Below are 22339 nucleotides of genomic sequence, written 5' to 3' on the forward strand. Positions count from 1 at the left end.
TTGGCTACCCTATGAGTGTCATAGTGATTCCTGCTAGTTGCTCACCCAAATACACATTTTTTTGATACTTTGGCCAGTCTGCCTCAAGTGACACCCCACTAGCTGTGTATCTTATGAGAAGCTTCGTTACCTTTGCAAGCGGTTTCCTGAAGTTGGTGATGGGATTATGTTGGTGACGAGGCATTGGCTACCTTAAGAGAGTCATAGTGCTTCCTGCCAGTTGCTCACCCAAATACACATTTTGAGATACTGTGGCCAGTCTGCCTGAAGCGATACGCCACTAGTTGTGTATCTTAAGAGAAACATCGTTACTCTTGCCAGCGGTTTCTTGACTTTGAAGATGTGATTATACTGGTGACGAGATATTGGCTTCCCTAAGAGAGTCACAGTGTTTCCTGCCAGTTGCTCATCCAAATACACATTTTTTAGATACTCTTTCCAGTCTGCCTGATAGCTACGCCACTAGTTGTGTATCTTAAGAGTCATTGTAACTTTTGCCAGGGGTTTCTTGAAGTTGCTGATGTGATTATGCTGGTGACGAGGCATTGGCTACCCTATGAGTGTCATAGTGATTCCTGCTAGTTGCTCACCCAAATACACATTTTTTTGATACTTTGGCAAGTCTGCCTCAAGTGACACCCCACTAGCTGTGTATCTTATGAGAAGCTTCGTTACCTTTGCAAGCGGTTTCTTGAAGTAGGTGATGGGATTATGTTGGTGACGAGGCATTGGCTACCTTAAGAGAGGCATAGTGCTTCCTGCCAGTTGCTCACCAAAATACACATTTTGAGATACTGTGGCCAGTCTGCCTGAAGCGATACGCCACTAGTTGTGTATCTTAAGAGAAACATCGTTACTCTTGCCAGCGGTTTCTTGACTTTGAAGATGTGATTATACTGGTGACGAGATATTGGTTACCCTAAGAGAGTCACAGTGTTTCGTGCCAGTTGCTCACCCAAATACACATTTTTTAGATACTGTTTCCAGTGTGCCAGAAGCGATACGCCACTAGTTGTGTATCTTAAGAGAAACATCGTTACTCTTGCCAGCGGTTTCTTGACTTTGAAGCTGTGATTATACTGGTGACGAGATATTGGCTACCCTAAGAGAGTCACAGTGTTTCCTGCCAGTTGCTCATCCAAATACACATTTTTTAGATACTCTTTCCAGTCTGCCTGATAGCTACGCCACTAGTTGTGTATCTTAAGAGTCATTGTAACTTTTGCCAGGGGTTTCTTGAAGTTGCTGATGTGATTATGCTGGTGACGAGGCATTGGCTACCCTATGAGTGTCATAGTGATTCCTGCTAGTTGCTCACCCAAATACACATTTTTTTGATACTTTGGCCAGTCTGCCTCAAGTGACACCCCGCTAGCTGTGTATCTTATGAGAAGCTTCGTTACCTTTGCAAGCGGTTTCCTGAAGTTGGTGATGGGATAATGTTTTTGACGAGGCATTGCCTACCTTAAGAGAGTCATAGTGCTTCCTGCCAGTTGCTCACCCAAATACACATTTTGAGATACTGTGGCCAGTCTGCCTGAAGCGATACGCCACTAGTTGTGTATCTTAAGAGAAACATCGTTACTCTTGCCAGCGGTTTCTTGACTTTGAAGATGTGATTATACTGGTGACGATATATTGGTTACCCTAAGAGAGTCATAGTGTTTCGTGCCAGTTGCTCACCCAAATATACATTTTTTAGATACTGTTTCCAGTGTGCCTGAAGCGATACGCCACTAGTTGTGTATCTTAAGAGAAACATCGTTACTTTTGAAAGGGGTTTCTAGAAGTTGCTGATTTGATTCTGCTGGTGACGAGGCATTGGCTACCTCAAGAGAGTCATAGAGATTCCTGCCAGTTCTTCACCCAAATACACATGTTTTAGATACTCTTTCCAGTCTGCCTGATAGCTACGCCACTAGTTGTGTATCTTAAGAGTCATTGTAACTTTTGCCAGGGGTTTCTTGAAGTTGCTGATGTGATTATGCTGGTGACGAGGCATTGGCTACCCTATGAGTGTCATAGTGATTCCTGCTAGTTGCTCACCCAAATACACTTTTTTTTGATACTTTGGCCAGTCTGCCTCAAGTGGCACCCCACTAGCTGTGTATCTTTTGAGAAGCTTCGTTACCTTTGCAAGCAGTTTCTTGAAGTAGGTGATGGGATTATGTTGGTGACGAGGCATTGGCTACCTTAAGAGAGGCATAGTGCTTCCTGCCAGTTGCTCACCAAAATACACATTTTGAGATACTGTGGCCAGTCTGCCTGAAGCGATACGCCACTAGTTGTGTATCTTAAGAGAAACATCGTTACTCTTGCCAGCGGTTTCTTGACTTTGAAGATGTGATTATACTGGTGACGAGATATTGGTTACCCTAAGAGAGTCACAGTGTTTCGTGCCAGTTGCTCACCCAAATACACATTTTTTAGATACTGTTTCCAGTGTGCCTGAAGCGATACGCCACTAGTTGTGTATCTTAAGAGAAACACCGCTACTTTTGAAAGGGGTTTCTAGAAGTTGCTGATTTGATTCTGCTGGTGACGAAGCATTGGCTACCTCAAGAGAGTCATAGAGATTCCTGCCAGTTCTTCACCCAAATACACATTTTTTAAATACTCTTTCCAGTCTGCCTGATAGCTACGCCACTAGTTGTGTATCTTAAGAGTCATTGTAACTTTTGCCAGGGGTTTCTTGAAGTTGCTGATGTGATTATGCTGGTGACGAGGCATTGGCTACCCTATGAGTGTCATAGTGATTCCTGCTAGTTGCTCACCCAAATACACATTTTTTTGATACTTTGGCCAGTCTGCCTCAAGTGACACCCCACTAGCTGTGTATCTTATGAGAAGCTTCGTTTCCTTTGCAAGCGGTTTCCTGAAGTTGGTGATGGGATTATGTTGGTGACGAGGCATTGGCTACCTTAAGAGAGTCATAGTGCTTCCTGCCAGTTGCTCACCCTGAAGCGATACGCCACTAGTTGTGTATCTTAAGAGAAACATCGTTACTCTTGCCAGCGGTTTCTTGACTTTGAAGCTGTGATTATACTGGTGACGAGATATTGGCTACCCTAAGAGAGTCACAGTGTTTCCTGCCAGTTGCTCATCCAAATACACATTTTTTAGATACTCTTTCCAGTCTGCCTGATAGCTACGCCACTAGTTGTGTATCTTAAGAGTCATTGTAACTTTTGCCAGGGGTTTCTTGAAGTTGCTGATGTGATTATGCTGGTGACGAGGCATTGGCTACCCTATGAGTGTCATAGTGATTCCTGGTAGTTGCTCACCCAAATACACATTTTTTTGATACTTTGGCCAGTCTGCCTCAAGTGACACCCCGCTAGCTGTGTATCTTATGAGAAGCTTCGTTACCTTTGCAAGCGGTTTCCTGAAGTTGGTGATGGGATTATGTTTTTGACGAGGCATTGGCTACCTTAAGAGAGTCATAGTGCTTCCTGCCAGTTGCTCACCCAAATACACATTTTGAGATACTGTGGCCAGTCTGCCTGAAGCGATACGCCACTAGTTGTGTATCTTAAGAGAAACATCGTTACACTTGCCAGCGGTTTCTTGACTTTGAAGATGTGATTATACTGGTGACGATATATTGGTTACCCTAAGAGAGTCATAGTGTTTCGTGCCAGTTGCTCACCCAAATACACATTTTTTAGATACTGTTTCCAGTGTGCCTGAAGCGATACGCCAATAGTTGTGTATCTTAAGAGAAACATCGTTCCTTTTGAAAGGGGTTTCTAGAAGTTGCTGATTTGATTCTGCTGGTGACGAGGCATTGGCTACCTCAAGAGAGTCATAGAGATTCCTGCCAGTTCTTCACCCAAATACACATTTTTTAGATACTCTTTCCAGTCTGCCTGATAGCTACGCCACTAGTTGTGTATCTTAAAAGTCATTGTAACTTTTGCCAGGGGTTTCTTGAAGTTGCTGATGTGATTATGCTGGTGACGAGGCATTGGCTACCCTATGAGTGTCATAGTGATTCCTGCTAGTTGCTCACCCAAATACACATTTTTTTGATACTTTGGCCAGTCTGCCTCAAGTGACACCCCACTAGCTGTGTATCTTATGAGAAGCTTCGTTACCTTTGCAAGCGGTTTCTTGAAGTAGGTGATGGGATTATGTTGGTGACGAGGCATTGGCTACCTTAAGAGAGGCATAGTGCTTCCTGCCAGTTGCTCACCAAAATACACATTTTGAGATACTGTGGCCAGTCTGCCTGAAGCGATGCGCCACTAGTTGTGTATCTTAAGAGAAACATCGTTACTCTTGCCAGCGGTTTCTTGACTTTGAAGATGTGATTATACTGGTGACGAGATATTGGTTACCCTAAGAGAGTCACAGTGTTTCGTGCCAGTTGCTCACCCAAATACAAATTTTTTAGATACTGTTTCCAGTGTGCCAGAAGCGATACGCCACTAGTTGTGTATCTTAAGAGAAACATCGTTACTCTTGCCAGCGGTTTCTTGACTTTGAAGATGTGATTATACTGGTGACGAGATATTGGCTACCCTAAGAGAGTCACAGTGTTTCCTGCCAGTTGCTCATCCAAATACACATTTTTTAGATACTCTTTCCAGTCTGCCTGATAGCTACGCCACTAGTTGTGTATCTTAAGAGTCATTGTAACTTTTGCCAGGGGTTTCTTGAAGTTGCTGATGTGATTATGCTGGTGACGAGGCATTGGCTACCCTATGAGTGTCATAGTGATTCCTGCTAGTTGCTCACCCAAATACACATTTTTTTTATACTTTGGCCAGTCTGCCTCAAGTGACACCCCACTAGCTGTGTATCTTATGAGAAGCTTCGTTACCTTTCCAAGCGGTTTCTTGAAGTAGGTGATGGGATTATGTTGGTGACGAGGCATTGGCTACCTTAAGAGAGTCATAGTGCTTCCAGCCAGTTGCTCACCAAAATACACATTTTGAGATACTGTGGCCAGTCTGCCTGAAGCGATACGCCACTAGTTGTGTATCTTAAGAGAAACATCGTTACTCTTGCCAGCGGTTTCTTGACTTTGAAGATGTGATTATACTGGTGACGAGATATTGGTTACCCTAAGAGAGTCACAGTGTTTCGTGCCAGTTGCTCACCCAAATACACATTTTTTAGATACTGTTTCCAGTGTGCCAGAAGCGATACGCCACTAGTTGTGTATCTTAAGAGAAACATCGTTACTCTTGCCAGCGGTTTCTTGACTTTGAAGATGTGATTATACTGGTGACGAGATATTGGCTACCCTAAGAGAGTCACAGTGTTTCCTGCCAGTTGCTCATCCGAATACACATTTTTTAGATACTCTTTCCAGTCTGCCTGATAGCTACGCCACTAGTTGTGTATCTTAAGAGTCATTGTAACTTTTGCCAGGGGTTTCTTGAAGTTGCTGATGTGATTATGCTGGTGACGAGGCATTGGCTACCCTATGAGTGTCATAGTGATTCCTGCTAGTTGCTCACCCAATTACACATTTTTTTGATACTTTGGCCAGTCTGCCTCAAGTGGCACCCCACTAGCTGTGTATCTTATGAGAAGCTTCGTTACCTTTGCAAGCGGTTTCCTGAAGTTGATGATGGGATCATAATGGTGACGAGGCATTGGCTACCTTAAGAGAGTCATAGTGCTTCCTGCCAGTTGCTCACCCAAATACACATTTTGAGATACTGTGGCCAGTCTGCCTGAAGCGATACGCCACTAGTTGTGTATCTTAAGAGAAACATCGTTACTCTTGCCAGCGGTTTCTTGACTTTGAAGATGTGATTATACTGGTGACGAGATATTGGTTACCCTAAGAGAGTCACAGTGTTTCGTGCCAGTTGCTCACCCAAATACACATTTTTTAGATACTGTTTCCAGTGTGCCTGAAGCGATACGCCACTAGTTGTGTATCTTAAGAGAAACATCGTTACTTTTGAAAGGGGTTTCTAGAAGTTGCTGATTTGATTCTGCTGGTGACGAGGCTTTGGCTACCTCAAGAGAGTCATAGAGATTCCTGCCAGTTCTTCACCCAAATACAAATTTTTTAGATACTCTTTCCAGTCTGCCTGATAGCTACGCCACTAGTTGTGTATCTTAAAAGTCATTGTAACTTTTGCCAGGGGTTTCTTGAAGTTGCTGATGTGATTATGCTGGTGACGAGGCATTGGCTACCCTATGAGTGTCATAGTGATTCCTGCTAGTTGCTCACCCAAATACACTTTTTTTTGATACTTTGGCCAGTCTGCCTCAAGTGACACCCCACTAGCTGTGTATCTTATGAGAAGCTTCGTTACCTTTGCAAGCGGTTTCTTGAAGTAGGTGATGGGTTTATGTTGGTGACGAGGCATTGGCTACCTTAAGAGAGTCATAGTGCTTCCTGCCAGTTGCTCACCAAAATACACATTTTGAGATACTGTGGCCAGTCTGCCTGAAGCGATACGCCACTAGTTGTGTATCTTAAGAGAAACATCGTTACTCTTGCCAGCGGTTTCTTGACTTTGAAGATGTGATTATACTGGTGACGAGATATTGGTTACCCTAAGAGAGTAACAGTGTTTCGTGCCAGTTGCTCACCCAAATACACATTTTTTAGATACTGTTTCCAGTGTTCCAGAAGCGATACGCCACTAGTTGTGTATCTTAAGAGAAACATCGTTACTCTTGCCAGCGGTTTCTTGACTTTGAAGCTGTGATTATACTGGTGACGAGATATTGGCTACCCTAAGAGAGTCACAGTGTTTCCTGCCAGTTGCTCATCCAAATACACATTTTTTAGATACTTTTTCCAGTCTGCCTGATAGCTACGCCACTAGTTGTGTATCTTAAGTGTCATTGTAACTTTTGCCAGGGGTTTCTTGAAGTTGCTGATGTGATTATGCTGGTGACGAGGCATTGGCTACCCTATGAGTGTCATAGTGATTCCTGCTAGTTGCTCACACAAATACACATTTTTTTGATACTTTGGCCAGTCTGCCTCAAGTGACACCCCACTAGCTGTGTATCTTATGAGAAGCTTCGTTACCTCTGCAAGCGGTTTCTTGAAGTTGGTGATGGGATAATGTTGGTGACGAGGCATTGGCTACCTTAAGAGAGACATAGTGCTTCCTGCCAGTTGCTCACCCAAATACACATTTTGAGATACTGTGGCCAGTCTGCCTGAAGCGATACGCCACTAGTTGTGTATCTTAAGAGAAACATCGTTACTTTTGAAAGGGGTTTCTAGAAGTTGCTGATTTGATTCTGCTGGTGACGAAGCATTGGCTACCTCAAGAGAGTCATAGAGATTCCTGCCAGTTCTTCACCCAAATACACATTTTTTAGATACTCTTTCCAGTCTGCCTGATAGCTACGCCACTAGTTGTGTATCTTAAGAGTCATTGTAACTTTTGCCAGGGGTTTCTTGAAGTTGCTGATGTGATTATGCTGGTGACGAGGCATTGGCTACCCTATGAGTGTAATGGTGATTCCTGCTAGTTGCTCACCCAAATACACATTTTTTTGATACTTTGGCCAGTCCGCCTCAAGTGACACCCCACTAGCTGTGTATCTTATGAGAAGCTTCGTTACCTTTGAAAGCGGTTTCCTGAAGTTGGTGATGGGATTATGTTGGTGACGAGGCATTGGCTTCCTTAAGAGAGTCATAGTGCTTCCTGCCAGTTGCTCACCCAAATACACATTTTGAGATACTGTGGCCAGTCTGCCTGAAGCGATACGCCACTAGTTGTGTATCTTAAGAGAAACATCGTTACTTTTGAAAGGGGTTTCTAGAAGTTGCTGATTTGATTCTGCTGGTGACGAAGCATTGGCTACCTCAAGAGAGTCATAGAGATTCCTGCCAGTTCTTCACCCAAATACACATTTTTTAGATACTCTTTCCAGTCTGCCTGATAGCTACGCCACTAGTTGTGTATCTTAAGAGTCATTGTAACTTTTGCCAGGGGTTTCTTGAAGTTGCTGATGTGATTATGCTGGTGACGAGGCATTGGCTACCCTATGAGTGTCATAGTGATTCCTGCTAGTTGCTCACCCAAATACACATTTTTTTGATACTTTGGCCAGTCTGCCTCAAGTGACACCCCACTAGTTGTGTATCTTATGAGAAGCTTCGTTACCTTTGCAAGCGGTTTCTTGAAGTTGGTGATGGGATTATGTTGGTGACGAGGCATTGGCTACCTTAAGCGAGTCATAGTGCTTCCTGCCAGTTGCTCACCCAAATACAAATTTTTTAGATACTGTTTCCAGTGTTCCTGAAGCGATACGCCACTAGTTGTGTATCTTAAGAGAAACATCGTTACTTTTGAAAGGGGTTTCTAGAAGTTGCTGATTTGATTCTGCTGGTGACGAAGCATTGGCTACCTCAAGAGAGTCATAGAGATTCCTGCCAGTTCTTCACCCAAATACACATTTTTTAGATACTCTTTCCAGTCTGCCTGATAGCTACGCCACTAGTTGTGTATCTTAAGAGTCATTGAAACTTTTGCCAGGGGTTTCTTGAAGTTGCTGATGTGATTATGCTGGTGACGAGGCATTGGCTACCCTATGAGTGTCATAGTGATTCCTGCTAGTTGCTCACCCAAATACACATTTTTTTGATACTTTGGCCAGTCTGCCTCAAGTGACACCCCACTAGCTGTATATCTTATGAGAAGCTTCGTTACCTTTGCAAGCGGTTTCCTGAAGTTGGTGATGGGATTATGTAGGTGACAAGGCATTGGCTACCTTAAGAGAGTCATAGTGCTTCCTGCCAGTTGCTCACCCAAATACACATTTTGAGATACTGTGGCCAGTCTGCCTGAAGCGATACGCCAGTAGTTGTGTATCCTAAGAGAAACATCGTTACTCTTGCCAGCGGTTTCTTGACTTTGAAGCTGTGATTATACTGGTGACGAGATATTGGCTACCCTAAGAGAGTCACAGTGTTTCCTGCCAGTTGCTCATCCAAATACACATTTTTTAGATACTTTTTCCAGTCTGCCTGATAGCTACGCCACTAGTTGTGTATCTTAAGTGTCATTGTAACTTTTGCCAGGGGTTTCTTGAAGTTGCTGATGTGATTATGCTGGTGACGAGGCATTGGCTACCCTATGAGTGTCATAGTGATTCCTGCTAGTTGCTCACACAAATACACATTTTTTTGATACTTTGGAGAGTCTGCCTCAAGTGACACCCCACTAGCTGTGTATCTTATGAGAAGCTTCGTTACCTCTGCAAGCGGTTTCTTGAAGTTGGTGATGGGATTATGTTGGTGACGAGGCATTGGCTACCTTAAGAGAGACATAGTGCTTCCTGCCAGTTGCTCACCCAAATACACATTTTGAGATACTGTGGCCAGTCTGCCTGAAGCGATACGCCACTAGTTGTGTATCTTAAGAGAAACATCGTTACTTTTGAAAGGGGTTTCTAGAAGTTGCTGATTTGATTCTGCTGGTGACGAAGCATTGGCTACCTCAAGAGAGTCATAGAGATTCCTGCCAGTTCTTCACCCAAATACACATTTTTTAGATACTCTTTCCAGTCTGCCTGATAGCTACGCCACTAGTTGTGTATCTTAAGAGTCATTGTAACTTTTGCCAGGGGTTTCTTGAAGTTGCTGATGTGATTATGCTGGTGACGAGGCATTGGCTACCCTATGAGTGTAATGGTGATTCCTGCTAGTTGCTCACCCAAATACACATTTTTTTGATACTTTGGCCAGTCCGCCTCAAGTGACACCCCACTAGCTGTGTATCTTATGAGAAGCTTCGTTACCTTTGAAAGCGGTTTCCTGAAGTTGGTGATGGGATTATGTTGGTGACGAGGCATTGGCTTCCTTAAGAGAGTCATAGTGCTTCCTGCCAGTTGCTCACCCAAATACACATTTTGAGATACTGTGGCCAGTCTGCCTGAAGCGATACGCCACTAGTTGTGTATCTTAAGAGAAACATCGTTACTTTTGAAAGGGGTTTCTAGAAGTTGCTGATTTGATTCTGCTGGTGACGAAGCATTGGCTACCTCAAGAGAGTCATAGAGATTCCTGCCAGTTCTTCACCCAAATACACATTTTTTAGATACTCTTTCCAGTCTGCCTGATAGCTACGCCACTAGTTGTGTATCTTAAGAGTCATTGTAACTTTTGCCAGGGGTTTCTTGAAGTTGCTGATGTGATTATGCTGGTGACGAGGCATTGGCTACCCTATGAGTGTCATAGTGATTCCTGCTAGTTGCTCACCCAAATACACATTTTTTTGTTACTTTGGCCAGTCTGCCTCAAGTGACACCCCACTAGCTGTGTATCTTATGAGAAGCTTCGTTACCTTTGCAAGCGGTTTCTTGAAGTTGGTGATGGGATTATGTTGGTGACGAGGCATTGGCTACCTTAAGAGAGTCATAGTGCTTCCTGCAAGTTGCTCACCCAAATACACATTTTGAGATACTGTGGCCAGTCTGCCTGAAGCGATACGCCACTATTTGTGTATCTTAAGAGAAACATCGTTACTCTTGCCAGCGGTTTCTTGACTTTGAAACTGTGATTATACTGGTGGCGAGATATTGGCTACCCTAAGAGAGTCACAGTGTTTCGTGCCAGTTGCTCACCCAAATACACATTTTTTAGATACTGTTTCCAGTGTGCCTGAAGCGATACGCCACTAGTTGTGTATCTTAAGAGAAACATCGTTACTTTTGAAAGGGGTTTCTAGAAGTTGCTGATTTGATTCTGCTGGTGACAAAGCATTGGCTACCTCAAGAGAGTCATAGAGATCCTGCCAGTTCTTCACCCAAATACACATTTTTTAGATACTCTTTCCAGTCTGCCTGATAGCTACGCCACTAGTTGTGTATCTTAAGAGTCATTGTAACTTTTGCCAGGGGTTTCTTGAAGTTGCTGATGTGATTATGCTGGTGACGAGGCATTGGCTACCCTATGAGTGTCATAGTGATTCCTGCTAGTTGCTCACCCAAATACACATTTTTTTGATACTTTGGCCAGTCTGCCTCAAGTGACACCCCACTAGCTGTGCATCTTATGAGAAGCTTCGTTACCTTTGCAAGCGGTTTCCTCAAGTTGGTGATGGATTATGTTGGTGACGAGGCATTGGCTACCTTAAGAGAGTCATAGTGCTTCCTGCCAGTTGCTCACCCAAATACACATTTTGAGATACTGTGGCCAGTCTGCCTGAAGCGTTACGCCACTAGTTGTGTATCTTAAGAGAAACATCGTTACTTTTGAAAGGGGTTTCTAGAAGTTGCTGATTTGATTCTGCTGGTGACGAAGCATTGGCTACCTCAAGAGAGTCATAGAGATTCCTGCCAGTTCTTCACCCAAATACACATTTTTTAGATACTCTTTCCAGTCTGCCTGATAGCTACGCCACTAGTTGTGTATCTTAAGAGTCATTGTAACTTTTGCCAGGGGTTTCTTGAAGTTGCTGATGTGATTATGCTGGTGACGAGGCATTGGCTACCCTATGAGTGTCATAGTGATTCCTGCTAGTTGCTCACCCAAATACACATTTTTTTGATACTTTGGCCAGTCTGCCTCAAGTGACACCCCACTAGCTGTGTATCTTATGAGAAGCTTCGTTACCTTTGCAAGCGGTTTCTTGAAGTTGGTGATGGGATTATGTTGGTGACGAGGCATTGGCTACCTTAAGAGAGTCATAGTGCTTCCTGCAAGTTGCTCACCCAAATACACATTTTGAGATACTGTGGCCAGTCTGCCTGAAGCGATACGCCACTATCTGTGTATCTTAAGAGAAACATCGTTACTCTTGCCAGCGGTTTCTTGACTTTGAAACTGTGATTATACTGGTGACGAGATATTGGCTACCCTAAGAGAGTCACAGTGTTTCGTGCCAGTTGCTCTTCCAAATACACATTTTTTAGATACTGTTTCCAGTGTGCCTGAAGCGATACGCCACTAGTTGTGTATCTTAAGAGAAACATCGTTACTTTTGAAAGGGGTTTCTAGAAGTTGCTGATTTGATTCTGCTGGTGACGAAGCATTGGCTACCTCAAGAGAGTCATAGAGATTCCTGCCAGTTCTTCACCCAAATACACATTTTTTAGATACTCTTTCCAGTCTGCCTGATAGCTACGCCACTAGTTGTGTATCTTAAGAGTCATTGTAACTTTTGCCAGGGGTTTCTTGAAGTTGCTGATGTGATTATGCTGGTGACGAGGCATTGGCTACCCTATGAGTGTCATAGTGATTCCTGCTAGTTGCTCACCCAAATACACATTTTTTTGATACTTTGGCCAGTCTGCCTCAAGTGACACCCCACTAGCTGTGTATCTTATGAGAACCTTCGTTACCTTTGCAAGCGGTTTCTTGAAGTTGGTGATGGGATTATGTTGGTGACGAGGCATTGGCTACCTTAAGAGAGTCATAGTGCTTCCTGCAAGTTGCTCACCCAAATACACATTTTGAGATACTGTGGCCAGTCTGCCTGAAGCGATACGCCACTATTTGTGTATCTTAAGAGAAACATCGTTACTCTTGCCAGCGGTTTCTTGACTTTGAAACTGTGATTATACTGGTGACGAGATATTGGCTACCCTAAGAGAGTCACAGTGTTTCGTGCCAGTTGCTCACCCAAATACACATTTTTTAGATACTGTTTCCAGTGTGCCTGAAGCGATACGCCACTAGTTGTGTATCTTAAGAGAAACATCGTTACTTTTGAAAGGGGTTTCTAGAAGTTGCTGATTTGATTCTGCTGGTGACGAAGCATTGGCTACCTCAAGAGAGTCATAGAGATTCCTGCCAGTTCTTCACCCAAATACACATTTTTTAGATACTCTTTCCAGTCTGCCTGATAGCTACGCCAGTAGTTGTGTATCTTAAGAGTCATTGTAACTTTTGCCAGGGGTTTCTTGAAGTTGCTGATGTGATTATGCTGGTGACGAGGCATTGGCTACCCTATGAGTGTCATAGTGATTCCTGCTAGTTGCTCACCCAAATACACATTTTTTTGATACTTTGGCCAGTCTGCCTCAAGTGACACCCCACTAGCTGTGTATCTTATGAGAAGCTTCGTTACCTTTGCAAGCGGTTTCTTGAAGTAGGTGATGGGATTATGTTGGTGACGAGGCATTGGCTACCTTAAGAGGGTCATAGTGCTTCCTGCCAGTTGCTCACCCAAATACACATTTTCAGATACTGTGGCCAGTCTGCCTGAAGCGATACGCCACTAGTTGTGTATCTTAAGAGAAACATCGTTACTTTTGAAAGGGGTTTCTAGAAGTTGCTGATTTGATTCTGCTGGTGACGAAGCATTGGCTACCTCAAGAGAGTCATAGAGATTCCTGCCAGTTCTTCACCCAAATACACATTTTTTAGATACTCTTTCCAGTCTGCCTGATAGCTACGCCACTAGTTGTGTATCTTAAGAGTCATTGTAACTTTTGCCAGGGGTTTCTTGAAGTTGCTGATGTGATTATGCTGGTGACGAGGCATTGGCTACCCTATGAGTGTCATAGTGATTCCTGCTAGTTGCTCACCCAAATACACATTTTTTTGATACTTTGGCCAGTCTGCCTCAAGTGACACCCCACTAGCTGTGTATCTTATGAGAAGCTTCGTTACCTTTGCAAGCGGTTTCTTGAAGTTGGTGATGGGATTATGTTGGTGACGAGGCATTGGCTACCTTGAGAGTCATAGTGCTTCCTGCAAGTTGCTCACCCAAATACACATTTTGAGATACTGTGGCCAGTCTGCCTGAAGCGATACGCCACTATTTGTGTATCTTAAGAGAAACATCGTTACTCTTGCCAGCGGTTTCTTGACTTTGAAACTGTGATTATACTGGTGACGAGATATTGGCTACCCTAAGAGAGTCACAGTGTTTCGTGCCAGTTGCTCACCCAAATACACATTTTTTAGATACTGTTTCCAGTGTGCCTGAAGCGATACGCCACTAGTTGTGTATCTTAAGAGAAACATCGTTACTTTTGAAAGGGGTTTCTAGAAGTTGCTGATTTGATTCTGCTGGTGACGAAGCATTGGCTACCTCAAGAGAGTCATAGAGATTCCTGCCAGTTCTTCACCCAAATACACATTTTTTAGATACTCTTTCCAGTCTGCCTGATAGCTACGCCAGTAGTTGTGTATCTTAAGAGTCATTGTAACTTTTGCCAGGGGTTTCTTGAAGTTGCTGATGTAATTATGCTGGAGACGAGGCATTGGCTACCCTATGAGTGTCATAGTGATTCCTGCTAGTTGCTCACCCAAATACACATTTTTTTGATACTTTGGCCAGTCTGCCTCAAGTGACACCCCACTAGCTGTGTATCTTATGAGAAGCTTCGTTACCTTTGCAAGCGGTTTCTTCAAGTTGGTGATGAGATTATGTTGGTGACGAGTCATTGGCTACCTTAAGAGAGTCATAGTGCTTCCTGCCAGTTGCTCACCCAAATACACATTTTGAGATACTGTGGCCAGTCTGCCTGAAGCGATACGCCACTAGTTGTGTATCTTAAGAGAAACATCGTTACTCTTGCCAGCGGTTTCTTGACTTTGAAGCTGTGATTATACTAATGACGACATATTGGCTACCCTAAGAGAGTCACAGTGTTTCGTGCCAGTTGCTCACCCAAATACACATTTTTTAGATACTGTTGCCAGTGAGCCTGAAGCGATACGCCACTAGTTGTGTATCTTAAGAGAAACATCGTTACTTTTGAAAGGGGTTTCTAGGAGTTGCTGATTTGATTCTGCTGGTGACGAAGCATTGGCTACCTCAAGAGAGTCATAGAGATTCCTGCCAGTTCTTCACCCAAATATACATTTTTTAGATACTCTTTCCAGTCTGTCTGATAGCTACGCCACTAGTTGTGTATCTTAAGAGTCATTGTAACTTTTGCCAGGGGTTTCTTGAAGTTGCTGATGTGATTATGCTGGTGACGAGGCATTGGCTACCCTATGAGTGTCATAGTGAGTCCTGCTAGTTGCTCACCCAAATACACATTTTTTTGATACTTTGGCCAGTCTGCCTCAAGTGACACCCCACTAGCTGTGTATCTTATGAGAAGCTTCGTTACCTTTGTAAGCGGTTTCCTGAAGTTGGTGATGGGATTATGTTGGTGACGAGGCATTGGCTACCTTGAGAGAGTCATAGTGCTTCCTGCCAGTTGCTCACCCAAATACACATTTTGAGATACTGTGGCGTCTGCCTGAAGCGATACGCCACTAGTTGTGTATCTTAAGAGAAACATCGTTACTCTTGCCAGCGGTTTCTTGACTTTGAAGATGTGATTATACTGGTGACGAGATATTGGCTACCCTAAGAGAGTCACAGTGTGTCCTGCCAGTTGCTCATCCAAATACACATTTTTTAGTTACTCTTTCCAGTCTGCCTGATAGCTACGCCACTAGTTGTGTATCTTAAGAGTCATTGTAACTTTTGCCAGGGGTTTCTTGAAGTTGCTGATGTAATTATGCTGGAGACGAGGCATTGGCTACCCTATGAGTGTCATAGTGATTCCTGCTAGTTGCTCACCCAAATACACATTTTTTTGATACTTTTGCCAGTCTGCCTCAAGTGACACCCCACTAGCTGTGTATCTTATGAGAAGCTTCGTTACCTTTGCAAGCGGTTTCTTCAAGTTGGTGATGAGATTATGTTGGTGACGAGTCATTGGCTACCTTAAGAGAGTCATAGTGCTTCCTGCCAGTTGCTCACCCAAATACACATTTTGAGATACTGTGGCCAGTCTGCCTGAAGCGATACGCCACTAGTTGTGTATCTTAAGAGAAACATCGTTACTCTTGCCAGCGGTTTCTTGACTTTGAAGCTGTGATTATACTAATGACGACATATTGGCTACCCTAAGAGAGTCACAGTGTTTCGTGCCAGTTGCTCACCCAAATACACATTTTTTAGATACTGTTGCCAGTGAGCCTGAAGCGATACGCCACTAGTTGTGTATCTTAAGAGAAACATCGTTACTTTTGAAAGGGGTTTCTAGGAGTTGCTGATTTGATTCTGCTGGTGACGAAGCATTGGCTACCTCAAGAGAGTCATAGAGATTCCTGCCAGTTCTTCACCCAAATACACATTTTTTAGATACTCTTTCCAGTCTGCCTGATAGCTACGCCAGTAGTTGTGTATCTTAAGAGTCATTGTAACTTTTGCCAGGGGTTTCTTGAAGTTGCTGATGTGATTATGCTGGTGACGAGGCATTGGCTACCCTATGAGTGTCATAGTGATTCCTGCTAGTTGCTCACCCAAATACACATTTTTTTGATACTTTGGCCAGTCTGCCTCAAGTGACACCCCACTAGCTGTGTATCTTATGAGAAGCTTCGTTACCTTTGCAAGCGGTTTCCTCAAGTTGGTGATGGATTATGTTGGTGACGAGGCATTGGCTACCTTAAGAGGGTCATAGTGCTTCCTGCCAGTTGCTCACCCAAATACACATTTTGAGATACTGTGGCCAGTCTGCCTGAAGCGATACGCAACTAGTTGTGTATCTTAAGAGAAACATCGATACTTTTGAAAGGGGTTTCTAGAAGTTGCTGATTTGATTCTGCTGGTGACGAAGCATTGGGTACCTCAAGAGAGTCATAGAGATTCCTGCCAGTTCTTCACCCAAATACACATTTTTTAGATACTCTTTCCTGTCTGCCTGATAGCTACGCCACTAGTTGTGTATCTTAAGAGTCATTGTAACTTTTGCCAGGGGTTTCTTGAAGTTGCTGATGTGATTATGCTGGTGACGAGGCATTGGCTACCCTATGAGTGTCATAGTGATTCCTGCTAGTTGCTCACCCAAATACACATTTTCTTGATACTTTGGCCAGTCTGCCTCAAGTGACACCCCACTAGCTGTGTATCTTATGAGAAGCTTCGTTACCTTTGCAAGCGGTTTCTTGAAGTTGGTGATGGGATTATTTTGGTGACGAGGCATTGGCTACCTTAAGAGAGTCATAGTGCTTCCTGCAAGTTGCTCACCCAAATACACATTTTGAGATACTGTGGCCAGTCTGCCTGAAGAGATACGCCACTAGTTGTGTATCTTAAGAGAAACATCGTTACTCTTGCCAGCGGTTTCTTGACTTTGAAACTGTGATTATACTGGTGACGAGATATTGGCTACCCTAAGAGAGTCACAGTGTTTCGTGCCAGTTGCTCACCCAAATACACATTTTTTAGATACTGTTTCCAGTGTGCCTGAAGCGATACGCCACTAGTTGTGTATCTTAAGAGAAACATCGTTACTTTTGAAAGGGGTTTCTAGAAGTTGCTGATTTGATTCTGCCGGTGACGAAGCATTGGCTACCTCAAGAGAGTCATAGAGATTCCTGCCAGTTCTTCACCCAAATACACATTTTTTAGATACTCTTTCCAGTCTGCCTGATAGCTACGCCAGTAGTTGTGTATCTTAAGAGTCATTGTAACTTTTGCCAGGGGTTTCTTGAAGTTGCTGATGTGATTATGCTGGTGACGAGGCATTGGCTACCCTATGAGTGTCATAGTGATTCCTGCTAGTTGCTCACCCAAATACACATTTTTTTGATACTTTGGCCAGTCTGCCTCAAGTGACACCCCACTAGCTGTGTATCTTATGAGAAGCTTCGTTACCTTTGCAAGCGGTTTCCACAAGTTGGTGATGGGATTATGTTGGTGACGAGGCATTGGCTACCTTAAGAGAGTCATAGTGCTTCCTGCCAGTTGCTCACCCAAATACACATTTTTAGATACTGTGGCCAGTCTGCCTGAAGCGATACGCCACTAGTTGTGTATCTTAAGAGAAACATCGTTACTCTTGCCAGCGGTTTCTTGACTTTGAAGCTGTGATTATACTGGTGACGAGATATTGGCTACCCTAAGAGAGTCACAGTGTTTCCTGCCATTTCTCATCCAAATACACATTTTTTAGATACTCTTTCCAGTCTGCCTGATAGCTACGCCACTAGTTGTGTATCGTAAGAGTCATTGTAACTTTTGCCAGGGGTTTCTTGAAGTTGCTGATGTGATTATGCTGGAGACGAGGCATTGGCTACCCTATGAGTGTCATAGTGATTCCTGCTAGTTGCTCACCCAAATACACATTTTTTTGATACTTTGGCCAGTCTGCCTCAAGTGACACCCCACTAGCTGTGTATCTTATAAGAAGCTTCGTTACCTTTGCAAGCGGTTTCCTGAAGTTGGTGATGGGATTATGTTGGTGACGAGGCATTGGCTACCTTAAGAGAGTCATAGTGCTTCCTGCCGGTTGCTCACCCAAAACCACATTTTGAGATACTGTGGCCAGTCTGCCTGAAGCGATACGCCACTAGTTGTGTATCTTAAGAGAAACATCGTTACTCTTGCCAGCGGTTTCTTGACTTTGAAGATGTGATTATACTGGTGACGAGATATTGGTTACCCTAAGAGAGTCACAGTGTTTCGTGTCAGTTGCTCACCCAAATACACATTTTTTAGATACTGTTTCCAGTGTGCCTGAAGCGATACGCCACTAGTTGTGTATCTTAAGAGAAACATCGTTACTTTTGAAAGGGGTTTCTAGAAGTTGCTGATTTGATTCTGCTGGTGACGAAGCATTGGCTACCTCAAGAGAGTCATAGAAATTCCTGCCAGTTCTTCACCCAAATACACATTTTTTAGATACTCTTTCCAGTCTGCCTGATAGCTACGCCAGTAGTTGTGTATCTTAAGAGTCATTGTAACTTTTGCCAGGGGTTTCTTGAAGTTGCTGATGTGATTATGCTGGTGACGAGGCATTGGCTACCCTATGAGTGTCATAGTGATTCCTGCTAGTTGCTCACCCAAATACACATTTTTTTGATACTTTGGCCAGTCTGCCTCAAGTGACACCCCACTAGCTGTGTATCTTATGAGAAGCTTCGTTACCTTTGCAAGCGGTTTCCTCAAGTTGGTGATGGAATTATGTTGGTGACGAGGCATTGGCTACCTTAAGAGAGTCATAGTGCTCCCTGCCAGTTGCTCACCCATATACACATTTTGAGATACTGTGGCCAGTCTGCCTGAAGCGATACGCCACTAGGTGTGTATCTTAAGAGAAACATCGTTACTCTTGCCAGCGGTTTCTTGACTTTGAAGCTGTGATTATACTGGTGACGAGATATTGGCTACCCTAAGAGAGTCACAGTGTTTCCTGCCAGTTGCTCATCCAAATACACATTTTTTAGATACTCTTTCCAGTCTGCCTGATAGCTACGCCACTAGTTGTGTATCTTAAGAGTCATTGTAACTTTTGCCAGGGGTTTCTTGAAGTTGCTGATGTGATTATGCTGGAGACGAGGCATTGGCTACCCTATGAGTGTCATAGTGATTCCTGCTAGTTGCTCACCCAAATACACATTTTTTTGATACTTTGGCCAGTCTGCCTCAAGTGACACCCCACTAGCTGTGTATCTTATGAGAAGCTTCGTTACCTTTGTAAGCGGTTTCCTGAAGTTGGTGATGGGATTATGTTAGTGACGAGGCATTGGCTACCTTGAGAGAGTCATAGTGCTTCCTGCCAGTTGCTCACCCAAATACACATTTTGAGATACTGTGGCCAGTCTGCCTGAAGCGATACGCCACTAGTTGTGTATCTTAAGAGAAACATCGTTACTCTTGCCAGCGGTTTCTTGACTTTGAAGATGTGATTATACTGGTGACGAGATATTGGTTACCCTAAGAGAGTCACAGTGTTTCGTGCCAGTTGCTCACCCAAATACTCATTTTTTAGATTCTGTTTCCAGTGTGCCTGAAGCGATACGCCACTAGTTGTGTATCTTAAGAGAAACATCGTTACTTTTGAAAGGGGTTTCTAGAAGTTGCTGATTTGATTCTGCTGGTGACGAAGCATTGGCTACCTCAAGAGAGTCATAGAGATTCCTGCCAGTTCTTCACCCAAATACACATTTTTTAGATACTCTTTCCAGTCTGCCTGATACCTACGCCACTAGTTGTGTATCTTAAGTGTCATTGTAACTTTTGCCAGGGGTTTCTTGAAGTTGCTGATGTGATTATGCTGGTGACGAGGCATGGGCTACCCTATGAGTGTCATAGTGATTCCTGCTAGTTGCTCACCCAAATACACATTTTTTTGATACTTTGGCCAGTCTGCCTCAAGTGACACCCCACTAGCTGTGTATCTTATGAGAAGCTTCGTTACCTTTGCAAGCGGTTTCTTGAAGTTGGTGATGGGATTATGTCGGTGACGAGGCATTGGCTACCTTAAGAGAGTCATAGTGCTTCCTGCCAGTTGCTCACCCAAATACACATTTTGAGATACTGTGGCCAGTCTGCCTGAAGCGATACGCCACTAGTTGTGTATCTTAAGAGAAACATCGTTACTCTTGCCAGCGGTTTCTTGACTTTGAAGCTGTGATTATACTGGTGACGAGATATTGGCTACCCTAAGAGAGTCACAGTGTTTCCTGCCATTTCTCATCCAAATACACATTTTTTAGATACTCTTTCCAGTCTGCCTGATAGCTACGCCACTAGTTGTGTATCTTAAGTGTCATTGTAACTTTTGCCAGGGGTTTCTTGAAGTTGCTGATGTGATTATGCTGGAGACGAGGCATTGGCTACCCTATGAGTGTCATAGTGATTCCTGCTAGTTGCTCACCCAAATACACATTTTTTTGATACTTTGGCCAGTCTGCCTCAAGTGACACCCCACTAGCTGTGTATCTTATGAGAAGCTTCGTTACCTTTGCAAGCGGTTTCTTGAAGTTGGTGATGAGATTATGTTGGTGACGAGGCATTGGCTACCTTAAGAGAGTCATAGTGCTTCCTGCCAGTTGCTCACCCAAATACACATTTTGAGATACTGTGGCCAGTCTGCCTGAAGCGATACGCCACTAGTTGTGTATCTTAAGAGAAACATCGTTACTCTTGCCAGCGGTTTCTTGACTTTGAAGCTGTGATTATACTAATGACGAGATATTGGCTACCCTAAGAGAGTCACAGTGTTTCGTGCCAGTTGCTCACCCAAATACACATTTTTTAGATACTGTTGCCAGTGAGCCTGAAGCGATACGCCACTAGTTGTGTATCTTAAGAGAAACATCGTTACTTTTGAAAGGGGTTTCTAGAAGTTGCTGATTTGATTCTGCTGGTGACGAAGCATTGGCTACCTCAAGAGAGTCATAGAAATTCCTGCCAGTTCTTCACCCAAATACACATTTTTTAGATACTCTTTCCAGTCTGCCTGATAGCTACGCCAGTAGTTGTGTATCTTAAGAGTCATTGTAACTTTTGCCAGGGGTTTCTTGAAGTTGCTGATGTGATTATGCTGGTGACGAGGCATTGGCTACCCTATGAGTGTCATAGTGATTCCTGCTAGTTGCTCACCCAAATACACATTTTTTTGATACTTTGGCCAGTCTGCCTCAAGTGACACCCCACTAGCTGTGTATCTTATGAGAAGCTTCGTTACCTTTGCAAGCGGTTTCCTCAAGTTGGTGATGGGATTATGTTGGTGACGAGGCATTGGCTACCTTAAGAGAGTCATAGTGCTTCCTGCCAGTTGCTCACCCAAATACACATTTTGAGATACTGTGGCCAGTCTGCCTGAAGCGATACGCCACTAGTTGTGTATCTTAAGAGAAACATCGTTACTCTTGCCAGCGGTTTCTTGACTTTGAAGCTGTGATTATACTGGTGACGAGATATTGGCTACCCTAAGAGAGTCACAGTGTTTCCTGCCAGTTGCTCATCCAAATACACATTTTTTAGATACTCTTTCCAGTCTGCCTGATAGCTACGCCACTAGTTGTGTATCTTAAGAGTCATTGTAACTTTTGCCAGGGGTTTCTTGAAGTTGCTGATGTGATTATGCTGGAGACGAGGCATTGGCTACCCTATGAGTGTCATAGTGATTCCTGCTAGTTGCTCACCCAAATACACATTTTTTTGATACTTTGGCCAGTCTGCCTCAAGTGACACCCCACTAGCTGTGTATCTTATGAGAAGCTTCGTTACCTTTGCAAGCGGTTTCTTCAAGTTGGTGATGAGATTATGTTGGTGACGAGGCATTGGCTACCTTAAGAGAGTCATAGTGCTTCCTGCCAGTTGCTCACCCAAATACACATTTTGAGATACTGTGGCCAGTCTGCCTGAAGCGATACGCCACTAGTTGTGTATCTTAAGAGAAACATCGTTACTCTTGCCAGCGGTTTCTTGACTTTGAAGCTGTGATTATACTAATGACGAGATATTGGCTACCCTAAGAGAGTCACAGTGTTTCCTGCCAGTTGCTCACCCAAATACACATATTTTAGATACTGTTGCCAGTGTGCCTGAAGCGATACGCCACTAGTTGTGTATCTTAAGAGAAACATCGTTACTTTTGAAAGGGGTTTCTAGAAGTTGCTGATTTGATTCTGCTGGTGACGTAGCATTGGCTACCT

The sequence above is a fragment of the Schistocerca nitens genome, chromosome 3 (assembly GCF_023898315.1).
Source record: "Schistocerca nitens isolate TAMUIC-IGC-003100 chromosome 3, iqSchNite1.1, whole genome shotgun sequence".
Lineage (NCBI taxonomy): Eukaryota > Metazoa > Arthropoda > Insecta > Orthoptera > Acrididae > Schistocerca > Schistocerca nitens.